This window comes from Pongo pygmaeus, chromosome 19, assembly GCF_028885625.2.
Source record: "Pongo pygmaeus isolate AG05252 chromosome 19, NHGRI_mPonPyg2-v2.0_pri, whole genome shotgun sequence".
In the NCBI taxonomy this organism is placed as follows: Eukaryota; Metazoa; Chordata; class Mammalia; order Primates; family Hominidae; genus Pongo; species Pongo pygmaeus.
The window spans coordinates 100479200-100491917 of NC_072392.2; the positions used below are offsets into that span (position 1 = coordinate 100479200).

At 58.0% G+C, this 12718-nt stretch overlaps 1 protein-coding gene across 10 annotated transcripts in view; it reads right to left on the reverse strand.

The window, feature by feature from the left end:
* CCDC57 (coiled-coil domain containing 57) overlaps window positions 1-6015 on the reverse strand; it is a 115068-nt gene extending 109053 nt beyond the window's left edge. For 3 of the 10 annotated variants that reach the window (XR_010124691.1, XM_063656356.1, XM_063656357.1), the window contains exons 1-2: window positions 5247-6014; window positions 118-319 (exon numbers count right to left, since the gene is read on the reverse strand). The gene's annotated coding sequence lies outside the window, so the exon portion shown is untranslated. Of the gene's footprint in view, window positions 1-117; window positions 320-5246 lie in introns of all 10 variants that reach the window. The other 7 variants (XR_010124689.1, XM_063656353.1, XR_010124690.1 and 4 more) reach the window with 6 other exon arrangements.
* Window positions 6016-12718: the final 6703 nt, after the last annotated feature.

Sequence of the window (12718 nt, forward strand, 5' to 3'; positions counted from 1 at the left end):
GCTCTGTGTGACTCACTCTTTCTCTATCTTAATTCTCGTCTTGGTGAATTGGCTCTGCCTGGGCAGCAGGTGGGGTGGACCCGTTGGGTGTTTATGTCTTGGGGACTGAGCCCTCACCCTGTGGTCTGACCTCTCTCCAGGCAGGTGGTGTTGGAACTGAACCGAAGGACACCCGCCAAGTCTGCGGCAGAACTGACTGCTCACGTGCTGGTGAGAAACTCCCTCTTCCGCCACATTTGATCACAGAAGTCTTCTTCTGTGCTGATGATTCTTGTGGTATGAGAGCAGAGGAAAAACAGTTTGAGTTTTCCAGAAATACCTGTGAATAAAATACACATAAAATAAAATCTACTAAAAATACACAGAGATGGGGTTTCTCCATGTTGGTCAGGCTGGTCTGGAACTCCCAAACTCAGGTGATCCACCTGCCTCGGCCTGCCAAAGGGCCGGGCGCAGGTGTGAGCCACTGCGCCCGGCCGAAATATATATATTTTTATGACCTCCATGTGTAAATATATTTAATGCCCTTAACTTATTATTATTATTTTAGACAGTCTTGCTTTCTTGCCCACGCTGGAATGCAGTGGCGCGATCTTGGCTCACTGCAACCTCTACCTCCTGGGTTCAAGCGATTTTCCTGCCTCAGCCTCCCAAGTAGCTGGGATTACAGGCACCCGCCACCATGCCCGGCTAATTTTTGTATTTTTAGTAGAGATGGGGTTTCACCATCTTGGCCAAGCTGGTCTTGAACTCCTGACCTCGTGATTCACCCACCTCGGCCTCCCAAAGTGCTGGGATTACAGGCGTGAGCCACCATGCCTGGCCTAATACCCTTAACTTATAAGACACTTTCTGGGACTGGAAGGCAGGTCGGGGTGGCTCACTCACTTTGTACTCAGGACAGAGGACTCAATCTCAGCATCCTGAGTAGCTGGGACTACAGGCAGGCACCACCATGCCCAGTTAATTTTTTTTTTAATTTCTCATAGAGATGGGGTTCCACTATGCTGTCCAGGCTGGTCTTGAACTCCTGGCCTCAGATGATCCTCTCACCTTTAAATGTACTGAATTTAGCTCCTGTGGCCCCTCTTGGATTCCAGAGAGTACTGCTCAGCCCTCTGGGAGGCCAGATTCAGTAATCCACTCTTTTGTTTTGAAACAGAGTCTCACTCTGTTGCCCAGGATGGAGTGCAGTGGCCCAATCACAGCTCACTGCAGCCTCGAATGCCCATCTAAAAGCTACAACTCAAGCGATCTTCCCACGTGCTTATAGGTGTGAACCACTGCACCCGGCCTGTCATCTACTCCTTAAATAGGTCCAGGGGACAAAAATTATGTACCTGTGACCCCATGTTTTTTTTCACTTCCTCCACTGACTGCCGAAGAGTAGCCACAGCCATTCTAAAACTGAAATAAGAGAGGTGGGCAGTAGGTCTGAATTCTGTCACTGGCACTTGCTGGAGAAGAGGGGTACCACCACCACGAAGGAACATGAAGGGCTGTTTTCTTTGAATGTGCATTTGCCAAAAAAAAGTGAGTAAGTGAGAAATAGAAGCTGAAGTCGAAGTCTCGTAGCTGAGTTTAGACTTCGCGAACTTTCAGAACCACGTACAGGTTTCACGTGCCAAAAACAAAGCACAACAAAAACCAAAAAAACTTAAAATCAGTAAGGACTCAAAATGAAGTAGAAACAGGTGAACCTAACTTGATTACAAGTGGGTAACTTGTAATAAACTCACAAGTTTGTGTGTGTGTGTTGTTTGTTGAGATGGGATCTCACTCTGTCACCCAAGCTGGAGTGCAGTGGCACGATTATAGCTCACTGCAGCCTCAAACTCCTGAGCTCAGATGGTCCTCCTACCTCAGCCTCCAGAGTAGCTGGGACTATAGGCACACGCCACCATGCCTGGCTAATTTATTTTATAATTTTTTATAGAGATGGGTGTCTCACTTTGTTGGCCAGGCTGGTTTCCAACTCCTCACCTCAAGTGATTTTCCCCCCTCAGCTTCCCAAAGTGGTGAGACTACAGGCGTGAGCCACTGTACCCAGACACAGTTTTTAATATATACAGAGACACAGATATACTGAAATAGATTGATATGTATATAGTGTATAGAAACACACGTTTCCTAGCTCTATCCATTAAGAAAGCCAAGAAGAAATGGCATCCCAGTAGCAATATGTCTATCTGGTACAGGGATCTTGGTTTCTAAACACTACCTTCTAAACTAAAAGGAACCAGGGCTCCTTGGAGAAATGACTGATTCTGGGATATGTCAAGGCAAGCATAAGATGAGCCTGAAATCTGTGGTGCCAGAAAGAAAGAAAATGCTCTAGAAGGTTGGGACGTGCTATAAGGACAGAGAGGCCAACTTAAAGGGGCTCCTAAAACCTCAATCTGGATAATGTGAGCAACAAAGTACGTGATAGCAATGGGTTAGAATCCATGGAATAAAAAGATGCACTAACACCGAGACCGCGCCCCTGCACTCCAGCCTGGGTGACAGAGTGAGACTTGTACTAACACCGAGATCACACCACTGCACGCCAGCCTGGGCAACAGAGTGAGACTCCATCTCAAAAAAAAAAAGAAAATTTTATATATATATATATATATATATATATATATATATATATACACACACACTAATGAAAATCAATAACTGAATAGAAAAATGATGAGAAGAGATGGTTCTTTCTTATAGGAAAATCCCAACTAATAAATGTAGGAGTAATGGAAACAGAAAAATCATTTAACAAATAGCACATTAACAGTTATTTTGGGGAAACAGTCATGGGTGCTAAAATTAGTGACAAAAGTATGGTTAAAAACAAGATCTTGCTGGGCGTTGTGGTTCAGGCCTGTAATCCCAGCACTTTGGGAGGCCAAAGCGGGCAGATCACTTGGGGTCAGCAGTTCGAGACCAGCCTGACCAACATGGTGAAACCCCGTCTCTACTAAAAATACAAAAAAAAAAAAAAAATAGCCGGGCATGGTGGCAGGCGCTGGTAATCCCAGCTGCTCAGGAGGCTGAGGCAGGAGAATCGCTTGAACCCAGGAGGCAGAGGTTGCATCAAGCCGAGATCAAGCCATTGCACTCCAGCTTGGGCGAGAGAGAGAGAGACTCAGTCTCAAAAAAATAAAATTAATTAAAAAAAAAAAAAAAAAAGGCCAGGCACGGTGGCTCACACCTGTAATCCTAGCACTTTGGGAGGCCAAGGTGGTGGATCACCCGAGGTCAGAAGTTTGAGACCAGCCTGGCCAACAAGACGAAACCTCGTTTCCACTAAAAATACACAGATTAGCGGGGGGTGGTGGTGGGCGGCTGTAATCCCAGCTATTTGGGAGGCTGAGGAAGGAGAATCACTTCAACCCAGGAGGCAGAGGTTGCAGTGGGCCGAGATTGCGCCACTGAACTCCAGCCTGGGCGGCAAAGAGAGACTCCTTCTTTAAAAAAAAAAAAAAAAAGAAAGAAAAAGGAAAAAAAGAGAAAGAAAGAAACAAGATCTTTTACATAGTGGCAAAATATTTCCCCACAAAACATTTATTATTTACAAAGGGAAGGACCCTAACTTTATGGACACACTTGGCAGATACCACCTCAGCCCCCGGGACCTGACTAGCACCAACAGCCAGGGGCATCCTGTGGCTCGTAAGACGCTGGGAAGGGCACAATTTCCCTGTTGAGGTTTTCTTGCCAAAAATGAGTAATATGAAATCAATTATGAGAAAACAACAGAGAAACCCGAACTGGGGGGCATTTTATAAAATAGTGGACTCATCATTGGATCCTGGACCACGGTAAAGTCATCCATGAGGTAGCTGCTAAGCGAGAATAAATACTGGAGACCAGGTCATGGGATGATATTAACATGAACGCCAGAGTCTGCATGTTGCTGAATGAACTGTGGTTCTGTAAGAGGTCAGCATTCTAGGGGCTCTGGGCAAAAGGCACACGGGAAATCTTTGTGCTCCTTTTGTATCCTTTTTCTAAGTTACAGATAATTTTTTTTTTTTGACACGGAGTTTCGCTCTTGTCTCCCAGACTGGAGTACAACGGCGCGATCTCGGCTCACCGCAACCTCCGCCTCTCGGTGTGATAACCTACCTTGTTTTAACCTGACTGACTCTCTCTTAGCTGAGAGGGCCGGACAGACTCCATTTCGGTTTCTTCGCTCGCAGCCCCTTGTCCCCCTCCCTTAAGGACATAACTGGGGCAAGCTGACTCCAAGCACATCCAGGAATGCGCTTACTGATAAGAAACTGGAGCAAGCTGTACCAGCAGCTCCTGGGAACGTGCTCGGTTGATGGTACCCAAAGCCCCTGCGTTTATCACTTTGTGATAATTTAAGCCCCCGCACCTGGAACTGTTTATTTTCCTGTAACTGTTTCTGCAACCATTTATCTTTTAACTTTTTGCCTATCCTGCTTCTGAAAAAAATGGCTTCAGCTAGCCTCCCCCTCCTTTATTTAGACCAAGGTATAAAAAGAAATCTAGCCCCTTCTTCGGGGCCGAGGGAATTTCCAGCTCTAGCAGTCTCTCGGTCGCTGGCAATAAAGGACTCCTGAGTTAGTCTCAGAGTGTGGCGTTCTCTCTATAATTCACTCGGTTACAACATCGCGTTCAAGCGATTCTCCTGCTTCAGCCTCCCGAGTAGCTGGGATTGCAGGCGCGCACCACCACGCCCAATAATTTTTGTATTTTTAGTAGATACGGGGTTTCACCATGCTGACCAGGCTGGTCTCGAACTCCTGGCCTCAAGCAATCTGCCTGCCTCGGCCTCCCAAAGTGCTGGGATTACAGGCGCGAGCCACCGCGCCCGGCCTTTTCTTCCTTTTTTTTTTTTTTTTTTTTTTTTTTTTAAACTCAGACACAGTAAGGCTGCCTGGGCGCGGAGCCGTCCTTGCCGGCGGCGGAACCCGGGGAATTCTCCCGGAGCTGCGGGGCCCTGGTCGGCAGCGCCCACCGCCCCAGGTCACCCAGGGGCGACCGAGGGAACGCTCCCGCCCCACGCGACCGCAACCCCCGCCCCGCCCCGCCCCGCCCCGCCCCGCCGCAGCCTCCGCGAGGGGATCCCCGGTCCGGGCCTGGCCGAGTTCTGAGGGTCGACCTCGCGCTCCAGGTCCCCACCAAAGCGCTGCGTCCGACAGGACTGCAACTCCTGGGGTTTTCTACAGGAAGAGTGGTCGGAGCGGCGCCTCCCATCCCTCCCACGCCTCCCACGCCGCCCGCGGGCACCTCACCCGAACGCCCTCCCGCAGCGCTGCCAGGTCCCGCCGCGTTGCCACAGCGACCGGGTCAGTCGGCCGCGTCCGGCTGCGCTCGGTGCAGCGCTCGGGTCCCGCCGACAGGAAACGAGATCCCTGGCGCTAGGTTCCGGCCGCTCCCGCCCCGCGGGTTCCGCGCTGCGCCCAGGCCCGAGGGGCGCCCCGGCCGAGCCGACCGCCGCCGCAGATCGAAGGAGGGAGCCCGGCCTCCTCACCGGTCAGCGGGGCGACTCCGGACGGGGCTCCGGGCTATGGGGACGGCGGGTTCCGCCGCGCGAGGCGCCCCCACCTTCGCCGCCCCCGGCCCGGCCGCGGGTCCCCAGGCGCCCGCTCCCTGAGGCCGCCCGGCTCGCGGTCCCGAAGGGTTGACTTGAGCTTTTGCCCTGAGATGAAGGGAGCACGGGGGCGGGGGCGGCCGAGGCTGCCCGTGGGGGTCTGTTCGGGCCGGGGGCGCCACGAAGTCCTGCCTGAGGGTCGGCTGCGGCCACCGGGGCGCGAGTTCCCGGCGCTGCCCACGGGCTCGGAGACCGGCGGGGCCCCCGGGCCGTCCGCGCGGCCGCTCGGACCCTGATTAGGGAACGGGGTGGGGAGGAGGGGGGCCGGGACCGACCGAGGCCCGGAGTCGCCCCCACCATCCTGTGGGAACAACATCCTCAGGCACAGCCATTCCCAACCATTCACATCCTCAAAAAAAGGCACGTGTTCTTATCCACCTGCGGATGGATGAACAGAGCGCGGCCCCGGGACAGAAGCAGCCTGGTTCACCCGAACCCTCAGCCCGCAATTCTGCGTGGGAGTGGAGGGGGTGTCTGGTGTCTGGGAATTCCCCTGGTGGGGCAATAAGCCAGGGGTCTGGTGTCATCCTCCACCCACATTGTTAACGCTGGATCACTCCTCTCCGAGCCGTGCCTGCAGCCCAGTCACCCTGCAGCCCGTCCTCCCCGACCCACGCGTCCCGGTAGAGCTGTCTCCCTCGCCCACTGTCCTCAGTCCCGTCTCACACACCAAACCCCCTTCTGCCTCGGGTCCTTTGCGCCAGTTGCCTCTGCCTAGACCTGGTTCCCTGGATGCCCCCTCCCCACCCCATGTGTGTGTCCGGCTCCCTGGACCCACCCCCCACTCTGTGTCTAGTCCCCTGGACTTCCCACCCCCTGTGTCTAGCTCCCTGGACCCCCCACCTGGCCCATGTGTCCAACTCCCAGGACCCCCCGCCGCGCCCCCCCACCGTGTGTCCAGCTCCTGGTTTCCCCCACCATCACGTGTGTTTGGCTCCCTATCATGCCGCCTTCTCAGTGCCTATGCACCCCCAGCCTCATCAGACTTGTCACTCTATTAGAACAGGATGTAGGGCCTGGACTGTTGGCTCCCTGCTACCCCCACCCACAGGGCAGTGCTGGGGTTGACCCCACCTTGGCTGCACATTTGACTGGCCCCGGGATCAGCTCTAGGACCAGATGTACCCAAAAGGATGCCTACATCCCTGCCTCAGCTCCTGCCTCTGCCCACCCAGAGAGCTGCCTTGCCCCCATGTCCATGATGCAGCCACCAGGCCTGGGTAAGCGTGGGTGTCCGAGACGGTCTGGGACATCCAGAAGAGGAGCCAGAACTTGCTGGGTCTGTATGTCGGCTCTGTGTGCTTCAGTGTCCCTGCCTCTAAAGTGGGATCTATAGAAACCCACGTGTGGGCCGGGCACAGTGCTCACACCTGTAAACCCAGCACCTTGGGAGGCCAAAGGGAGGATCCTTTGAGCTCGGAAGACAGGGTCTCTCTGTTGCCCAGGCTGTAGTTCAGTGGCGTGATCTTAGCTCACTGCAGCCTCTGCCTCCCAGGTTCAAGCAATTCTCCTGCCTCAGCTTCCTGAGTAACTGGGATTACAGGCACTTGCCACCATGCCCGGCTAATTTTTGTATTTTTAGTAGAGATGGGTTTTTGCCATGTTGGCCAGGCTGGTCTCGAACTCCTGACCTCAAGTGATCTGCCCGCCTCGGCCTCCCAAAGTGCTGTGACTATAGGTGTGAGCCATCATGCCTGGCCAAAAAAAAAAAATTTTAAATTAACCGGGTGTGATGGCACATGCCTGTGGTCCCAGCTACCTGAGGCCAAGGTGGGACGATCACTTGAACACAGCAGTTTGAGGCTGCAGTGAACTGTGATCACACCACTGCACTCCAGCCTGGGTGACAGAGCAAGACCCTGTCTCCAAAAAAAACCCCTTAAACCCATGTGTTATGGATAGGGCCTCTAAGAAGGTAATTAAAGTTATGTGAGTCCTAAGGGTGGGACCCTGAACTGTTGTCCTTAAAAGAAGAGGAAGAGACACCAGGAGTGAGCACAGAGGAGAGGCCACATGAGCACGCAGGGAGAGGGTGCCGTCTGCAAGCCACGGAGAGGCCTCAGGAGGAACCCACCCTGCCGGCAGCCTGATCTCTGACATCCAGACTCCGAAGTGAGAAAATAAATGTCGTTTAAGCCGCCCAGGCTGTGGTGTTGAGTTATGTGGCCCTAGCAGGTCATTTGTCACGTCACGGGTATCTGGACCTGGAATCGTGTGCTGGCCCAAGTCAGCCGCATGGCACCCATGGTCACCCCTTCAGCTGAGCCACATGCCCGGGTGCCCCAGGGACAGAGCAGGGTGTGCCACGGGCACTGCCTGGTTCCTGAAGCTGTGGGGCAGCTTCAGGTCTGGTCCCATCCGGGGCCCTCACAGCCTGTGCTCTGATTCGAGGGCCGTTCAGTTGGGTTGAGCTCCACGGTCCCAGAGCGCCCGCCGTCAGCTCAGGCCCGAGGCAACACCTCACTGAATCCCCCCAGCAGCAGGTGCCCGCGTACCCCTAGATTCCCTCAAACCAAAGTGAAGGTGCTGCCCCTGGCCACACCCTTGGCCTCTGGGGACGCTTTTCCCTGCCCTTCAGCACTTCCTTTGGAGCAGAAAGATGTTTTGGAGCCCTGGACCCCCCAGCCTGAAGAAGACGGCACCCCTCCCCCTCCTTCCCTGCCCCCCCAGCACTGCAGCACCCCTCCCCCTCCTTCTCTGCCCCCCCCAGCACTGCAGCACCCCTCCCCCTCCTCCTCTGCCCCCCCAGCACTGCAGCACCCCTCCCCCTCCTTCCCTGCCCCCAGCACTGCAGCACCCCTCCCCCTCCTTCCCTGCCCCCCCAGCACTGCAGCACCCCTCCCCCTCCTTCTCTGCCCCCCCAGCACTGCAGCACCCCTCCCCCTCCTCCTCTGCCCCCCCAGCACTGCAGCACCCCTCCCCCTCCTTCCCTGCCCCCAGCACTGCAGCACCCCTCCCCCTCCTTCCCTGCCCCCAGCACTGCAGCACCCCTCCCCCTCCTTCCCTGCCCCCCCCAGCACTGCAGCACCCCTCTCCCTCCTTCCCTGCCCCCAGCACTGCAGCACCCCTCCTCCTCCTTCCCTGCCCCCCCAGCACTGCAGCACCCCTCCCCGTCCTTCTCTGCCCCCCAGCACTGCAGCACCCCTCCCCATCCTTCTCTGCCCCCCAGCACTGCAGCACCCCTCCCCCTCCTTCTCTGCCCCCCCCAGCACTGCAGCACCCCTCCCCCTCCTTCTCTGCCCCCCCCAGCACTGCAGCACCCCTCCCCCTCCTTCCCTGCCCCCCGGCACTGCAGCACCCCTCCCCGTCCTTCTCTGCCCCCCAGCACTGCAGCACCCCTCCCCTTCCTTCTCTGCCCCCCCAGCACTGCAGCACCTCTCCCCCTCCTTCTCTGCCCCCCCCAGCACTGCAGCACCTCTCCCCCTCCTTCTCTGCCCCCCCAGCACTGCAGCACCCCTCCCCCTCCTTCCCTGCCCCCCAGCACTGCAGCACCCCTCCCCCTCCTTCCCTGCCCCCCAGCACTGCAGCACCCCTCCCCGTCCTTCCCTGCCCCCAGCACTGCAGCACCCCTCCCCGTCCTTCTCTGCCCCCCGGCACTGCAGCACCCCTCCCCCTCCTTCTCTGCCCCCCCAGCACTGCAGCACCCCTCCCCCTCCTTCCCTGCCCCCCGGCACTGCAGCACCCCTCCCCGTCCTTCCCTGCCCCCAGCACTGCAGCACCCCTCCCCGTCCTTCCCTGCCCAGCTCCCCACCTGGGCTCTACCTGGGCACCCTCAGTGCAGGTGGCCAGGAGTTGGCTAAGGGAGACCACATACACCTCACTCCTGGCCTCCAGCACCCAGCAGGACTCACAGGTGAAGGCAGACAGGGTGTGTGCCAGGGCCTGGGGCCACCAAAACAAAGAACCCCAAACAGGTCCTTCTTTCCCAGTTCAGGAGAGCTGAGGATGTTGGCCGGGCTGTGGCCCCTCCAGAAGCCCTGCGGGAGAATCCTTCCCACCTTGGCCTCAGGTAGCTGGGACCACAGGCACCTAACCCTTCCAGCCTCGGCGTCCTTGGCTGCAGCCACATCGCCCCCTCCCACCCCCACATCCACCATCACGCGGCTTCTCCTGTGTCTCTGTCTCCGTGTGCTGCCTTTCTTAGGATGCCATGACGTTGGAGCGGGACCACCCAGCCAATTACATCTGCAATGACCCTATCCCCAAGCCGCATTCTAATGGACCAGCGGCTACGACTGGATCCTGTCTCTTTGGGGACCACCATTCAGCCCTGGACCTGTGTGGGGCCGACAGCCCCCAGTGCTGGCTCCCCCAGGCCACCCTGCAACCACCCTCATCATGGATGCCACGACAGTGGAGGCCGAGGGCCCTTCCTGGTGCCCCGGTGAGTGACACGGCCAGGACCTGACCCTCCCATGTCTCTGTGACAGAGCAAGGTGGGTGGGGAACCGGCTCTCCTGCTCCCAGCGGCATTCCTGGCACCTACGCCCCGCCCAGCCCAGAGCAGATGTCAACACACATCTGGGTGTCAGGCAGCCCCATGTCACTGAGTGGGGTAAACAAGGGAGGGTGAGAGGAAGGTCAGAAGGCCATGGCTGAGGGCGCAGGTGTGGGCTGAGGCTCTTGCTTCTCAGAACACAGACTGACCTTGGTGGCAGACCTCACCATGGGAGCCCCCAAAAGCTGCTTGCCTGAGGCCTCCAGGCCTCTTGCGAGGCCCTAAAAGCACAGGGATCCAGGACAAGAGGTGCGGGGGCCCCCTCCTGGGCACCAGCCTGCATGGGCCAGAGCAAGCCACTTCCCCTCAGATTTGGGGAATGCTCACGTCAGAATTGCAGAGGCAACTTCTCCATCTGTCTGGCTCCCAGGCGCTGTGGCAGGAGAGGAGCTAAGAAATGAAAGGGCCCAATGGGTGTGGGCGGGCCCTGCTCCCATCTGGATCTGGCCAGTGCCTGTGGCACGCCCTGCTCTGTCCCTGGGGCACCCGGGCGTGTGGCTCAGCTGAAAGGGTGACCATGGGCACCATCTGCCTGGCTCCCAGGTCCTGAGGCCAGAGAGGAGGCAAGAAATGAAAGGGCCTGGTGGGTGTGGGTGGGCCTCAGTGGCTGGCTGCTCCAGGAGGAGCGGGGTGAGCACTGACTCCTGGCTGAGGGCTAGGGCAGGGAGGCTCCTCTGGACAGGAAGACCCTCCAGGAACAGACCAGCAAGACTGGCACTGTCCAGATGGGACCAGGAGCCGGACAGCGGCATCAGATATGCCCCACAGCGGCTGTGACCACAGCCACTTCCCGGAGGTCAAGACCTGGAGGCAGGGCCAGTGCTGCCAGGGATCCTGGTGTGGACACGGGCAGGACCAGGGGATGCTCCCTCGAGGCTGGTGTGGAACAGGCCGTGCCGCCCAGCGGGTGGGCACCCAAGGGGGCTCCAAGCCAGGCTGTCCTCCCAAGGCCGGCTTTGTTCAGAAGGAGAGGAGCCAAGGTGCCCCAGCATCCACCTTGCTCGGCTGCCGTGTCCACTGCAGGGACAGCAGCCTGTGAGCAGGAGGTGCTTTGAAGGAGCCAGGGGGACCCTAGGGGACACACGGCATTTCCACACTGTAACCACATCGCGCAGAGACCGCAGAGTCCTCCTGTCTTGGGGTAAAAGTGAGGAAACTGAGGCTGGGGAAGCTAAGGGGCTCACGTGGCCTCTGGAAGGGATGGGGCTGGACCCCGGCCGCCGACAGTGTAGAAACGGCGGTTCCTGAGCCAGTGTCGCGGCAAGGGGCAAGGGACGGGCGGTGCCGTCAGAAGCCCCATGCCCCTCCCCAACCCCCCAGGAAGTTCCACTGAGTTCTCAGTGCTGAGTCACTGGCTGTGGGGCCTGCGGTCCTGGCTGGCCAGGAAGGTTGGGCAAGGCCTGCCCTCCCCCTCAGGCGAGAGGCACAGATCCTGCCACACAGCCCAGCCCCACTCCCCAGGCCGCCGGCTCCATAGCCCTCCAGCCACAGCCTGGCTGCTGTCCTCATGTCCTTGGCTCTGGCCTGGTGAAAGCCAAGGGCACTTCAGAACCTCCCTGTGCCTCCATGTGCCAGGCTGGGGCTGGGCACGAGTCCACAGCAGGGGCTGGCAGGTGGCGACCTCTGCCCCTTGACCTGGGATGCTCCAGGTTGAGACGTACGGTAGCTGCAGTCCCAGCAATGACAAGCTCTGGGTAACCCTGGTGAGTTGACGGCCAAGGGGATCCCAGCCTCGGTCACTGGCGAGTGGACGGCCAAGGCGAGCCCAGCCTCAGTCACTGGGGGGTGGACAGCCTTGGCAAGCCCAGGAGGTCACTGGAGGAGGAGAAATGCATGAAGAAGGCAGCTGTCAATAGCGCAGGGGTGCACAGAGCCCTGAAGGAGCCATGTATAAGGTGCCAACGGTGTGTGCAGGTGGAGCATGGGCAGGGAGGCTGCACCGGGGCCACCAAAGCAGGTGATACCTGAATGACGTTCCAGGCCAAGGAAGAGAGGACAGAGGCCCGGACAGGGCTAGAGCATAAACCAGGCTGTTGCTGACCATGGCAGAAGGGCAGAAGGTACCCTCCGGCTGTGCGTGGAGAATGGGCAGCAGGCACGAGGGCCTGGGGCCAGGCTGGTGGCACTGGCTGTTCCCGAAGCCCGTCACTCACCTACATCTGTTCCACCCAGGCGCTGGGGTGGGCAGGACACCAGGATGCCAATGGCTCACTGAGCCGCCGGGGGCACCGCTAGGGCTTGGGGACCACGGGACTTGCCACTGGACATGGGGGTTGAGGATAAGGGAGAGAGAGGCTGAGGCAGCCCCGTGTGAGCCCAGCAGGACTGAGAGTCTCGGAGGGTCTGGGCTTTAGGACATTTTGGGGTTACTGTGAGAGGAAGTTCCTAAGGACCATGAGAGTGGACGGGGCCACCCCAGGCAGGTGTGGGCAGGGAGGAGAGGAGCGGGGATGGGGCCCATACATTGGGCTCAGGAGACGCGGAGAAGCCCCCAAGCTGCAGAAGAGGAGGACACCCGGGACCAGGCAGGGCCTGGAGGCTGGGGCAGCGATGAAGCCTTGCTGGGCCTGCAGGTCTGAGGCACTTGGGGGTTGGCCTGGAGGCCTAGGGAGGGG